Genomic DNA, 4,477 nt, shown 5'->3' on the forward strand with positions numbered 1-4,477 from the left:
AGCTCTATTTAAAATGGGATCCGGTCCTAGACATAAACTGGATGCAAGGTTCTTCCATCGAACCATTCCCTGCTGAGCTGGGCATGCTCTCCAATGTGGATCAATGGCAGAGCAGCCTTCCGAATTTACAGTTAAAATATTTAAAATATATAAAATCAAGGATAGATGCGCATGAGGGGAGATATGCTACCACTTTTTTGTTTTAGACAAATACATCTTTATGGTGTGATGAGCACGTTCAATGATTGCTTGTCCTTGAGGATTATAAGGAATTCCAGTCTTATGAATTATAGTATAATCTGAACAAAATTGTTCAAACCCTTTACTGGAATAGGCAGGGCCATATCTGTTTTAATCTTTTGGGGAACATTCATATATGCAAAGGCTTGTAAGCAGTGATATATGACATCTTTTCATTTCTCACCACTATGTGCAGATATATATATCCTTCTTGAATAAGTATCAATTAAAACATTCACAAATTATAAATCCCCAAAAGAAGGGACATGCGTGACATCCATTTGCCAAATATCATTGGGAGTCAGTCCCCTAGGATTGACTCCTAAATTAGGAGCAGAAATGAACTCTGCACACATGGGACATTGAGTGACTGTCCAAGAGCTTGCTCTTTTATAATTTTACAATGAAATCTTAAGGATCCTGCATTTAAATGAAATTTAATATGCATCTGAATAGCCTTATCCACATTAGATTCTTTTATAGCCAATGCAGAAGGACATCTGCAAGCCGATTCCCCTCGATAGAGGTCTTGGAAGGGCAGTGTGGGCTCTAATGTGCCCTACAAATATAGGAAACCTCTTTGCCAAATCAAAGTCTGTAATTTTAATAACTGATCGAGAACTCCTGACATGGGGGCAACATAAGTTCTATCAGTATAAATATTCAGGGCTTCTTCAGGAAACCTCTGCAACAAATTGCATAGCCATAATTTCAGCCATTTGGGCAGATTTAACTGCTACTTGGTAGGTTTCATGGATCTCTTTAGATACTACAAAAGCAAAGCCATTAGAAGATCCATCTGTAAAAACTAACCTGGCATGGGGAAGAGGGATAGAGACAAACCACCTTAGGACATACAGTGGGATGCTCCTTAAAAGCTGAGCCAATTTATTAGCAGGATAGTGGTCATCAAGTTTACCAATAGTGCTGCATAAAAGATAGCCCAATTGTATGGGTTTGTGCATACTTACTCTTTAGTATAAGGTGTAACAATAACTTGTGGCTTCTTTCCAAAGGTCTGCACTGCTGCTTTTGTGCTTAAAATTATTAAATTAATAACAGCTTGGAATAAGAAACAATAATTCTCGAAGGTGAGGCTAGTAAATGTACCCATAAAACAGGTCCTTGCTGTCAGAATACTCTTGTTGGAGTATGATCAGATGGAATACCAGTAATTGTAAATGCATTGAACAATATATACAATTCAAATGAGCACCTTTCAATGCTTCTTGGACCTTTTATAAACAATCTCTGGCTTCAGCTGTAAGTTGTCTATCAGAGATGGGATCAGCGTTACTCTTAAAAACACAGTTGTCTAGAGGCTATACACTTTTAGTGGCTTCTCAAGTTAAGGCAGTTGCAACTAGACAGCCTGAAAAGGTGTTAATATTTAAATAAGTATTTTAATTCTCTAAAACCAGAAATATGAGAAGTAGCTGTTTGCCATATGGGTTAGGTACAAGTCCTCGAGGGTGAACACCATCATGTAGTATAAGAAACTGAGGACATTCAGGACAAATCTTTACAATTTGACATGCACATTCTCTAGAAATTTCAAATTGTTGTCTCAGGCCATTACTGTTTTTATGGCAAAAATTGGGATTATAATCTACCTGATATACAAGTCTGCTGTGGCATTGCCTTTTCGAAGGGATCCAGGCAACCCAGTATTTCTTAAATTAAGTTGTATTTGCACAAACAATTGCAAAACTTAAGAATTAACAATATCTAAGGACAGAACAATTTTAAGCAATTATAAATCATTAACTAAATATATATTGGTGCAGACCTATATATATATATATATATATATATATATATATATATATATATATATATATATATATATATATATATTTAGAGTTAAACTGATTTTTTTTAACATCTAAAAACAGTGGCTACAGCACATAATCTAAACTCAAGAGAATGGACATGTGATCCAATTGTATATACTGCTTTCCCATAGATGAACCATCTATAAATACAGCAATTGCATTATCTATGGGCTGCATGCATAATTTTACAGGAAATAAAAAGGCATACATAGAGGAAAGAATTTTATCAACTCGTCTTTTAGAAAACGATTTATCAATTTTCAGTTTTGCCTGAGAAAGCCAAACATCACTATCTAGCCACAACCAATTTAATTGCTGCTCAGAATAAAGAACAAATATTTTATCAGGTTAAGACATTCCCCTAAAAAATAGCTTCTATCATACAGTTCTGCATAAACACAGCAAAGGATGTTAAAACTTTAATTAAAGAGGAAAAAGGATGAATTCACATTAATGGTTCTTTTTGCCAAAAGGACTGCTGTGGGTATAAGGCAAAAATATATACAGCCAACAATGAATCATATATAATAAATGTGGTTAAATAAGTGCTTCCTCTAGTTCACTGCAGAGCCTTTCACCTCTCAGTTAACTGCCGAGCAACTAGGATTTGCATCTCCTGAGAACAGCAGACAAGAGGTCTGAAGTGGGAGCTACCCGAGCCAAGACATATCTCTTATTTACTTCTCGGGAGCACCTGGCGAACATGAGGGATGTAGAGAAGAACAATTTGAGGGCAGAGAGTCTCGCTCTCAGTCAAAATCTCCAACTGGAACTCCTGCTCATGTAAAATCAGAGAGCAGGTCAGGATCTCGTAGTCCATCAAGGGTTTCCAAACATTCTGAATCCCACTCTCGATCAAGAACAAAATCCAGGTCAAGGTCAAGGAGGCATGCTCATAGAGCTACACTCGATCCAGGTGGCACTCTCATAGGAGATGATCTCAAGTAGGTCCTACACACCAGAGTATAGGCGGCGGAGGACCGGAGTCACTCTCCAATGTGTAACCGCAGAAGGCACACTGGCAGCAGGGCAAACCCAGATCCTAACACTTGCCTGGGAATATTTGGCCTCAGTCTGTATACAACAGAGAGAGATCTTCGTGAAGTGTTTTCAGAATATGGACCTCTGAGTGGTGTGAATGTTGTTTATGATCAGGGAACTGGGAGGTCACGTGGATTTGCTTTTGTGTATTTTGAGAGGATAGACGACTCTAAGGAGGCTATGGAAAGAGCGATTGGGATGGAGCTGGATGGTAGAAGAATTTGTGTGGATTATTCTGTCACCAAGAGAGCACACACACCTACATGGGCAGACCAACTCACAGCGGTGGTGGCGGTGGCAGACGATGAAATTCTTACTACAATAGAGGATATGATCGAAGCTATGACAGATACGAAGATTATGATTATCGGTACAGAAGAAGGTCACCCTCTCCTTACTACAGTCGCTACAGGTCACGATCAAGATTCCGTTCCTATAGCCCAAGACGCTATTGATACTGGAGTGACTGTGCCCAAGGACTTTGCATTTTCTTCTTTTTGATTTTTGGATTTCCAAGCTTCCATTGCTTCCTAGTCCTTTAAAAAACAACAACAAAAACCTGGTTTATTTTAGTTCACGGCCAGTCGTGTTGCTGTTTCCCACCCTTTGTTAGACTCTTAAAGGTGTGATTGTCTTTTCAGTACTTGAACATCTTGAGTAAAAAGGAGTGCCATGCTTTGTGCTTCTTTGCCAACTTCTTACTGAGAGGAAAGAAACCATCTTTTGAAAGCTTTTTCTGATGGACATTGTAGTAGACATTAGAAGTCTTGGGGCTGGAGAGATGGCTCAGCGGTGAAGAGCACTGACTGCTCTTCTGAAGGTCCTGAGTTCAAATCCCAGCAACCACATGGTGGCTCACAAGCATCTCTGAAGACAGCTATAGTGTACTCATATAAACAAAAAAAATATATATATTAAAAAAAAGAAGTCTGTGGTTATGACAAACTGCTCTTTAATCTTTGGGAAAGATAAATAACACTTTAGGCCAGTCATGTCCGGTTTGTCTGGAGCGGCATGGAACAGTTGAATAGTTGAATGCAGAAAGTTTGAAGCTCTAGGAGAAAATGTGGGACTGTTTTTTTTGAAGATAACTTTGAACTTAAAAATTAAGTCACCTTTTAGAAGTTAAAAACTTGTTATTCCTATAAGACATGTTGTATTGAATTTACATGTTAAATCTTATAAACTTAAAGTGTGATTTTTATGTTAAATTTATGGAAACTTAAGTATTCCCTTAATCACTGAAGGACAACTTTTATTTATTACCTAGAACAATTGTATAACTTGCTGTTAGAATTTTGGTATTGGGACATTGGTTACATGAGTTATTGTATAGGATCCTGAAATACATGTGGGGAAGA

General features: G+C 37.7%; 1 pseudogene across 1 annotated transcript; it reads left to right on the top strand.

Moving 5' to 3' along the window:
- Window positions 1-2,778: 2,778 nt before the first annotated feature.
- On the top strand, window positions 2,779-3,760 carry LOC308414690 (transformer-2 protein homolog alpha-like; annotated as a pseudogene). Its single transcript has one exon. The product of its transcript is annotated as a transformer-2 protein homolog alpha-like (transcript).
- The last annotated feature ends 717 nt before the right edge of the window (window positions 3,761-4,477 follow it).

The sequence above is a fragment of the Micromys minutus genome (assembly GCF_963924665.1).
Source record: "Micromys minutus genome assembly, chromosome: 1".
NCBI classification, from domain to species: domain Eukaryota; kingdom Metazoa; phylum Chordata; class Mammalia; order Rodentia; family Muridae; genus Micromys; species Micromys minutus.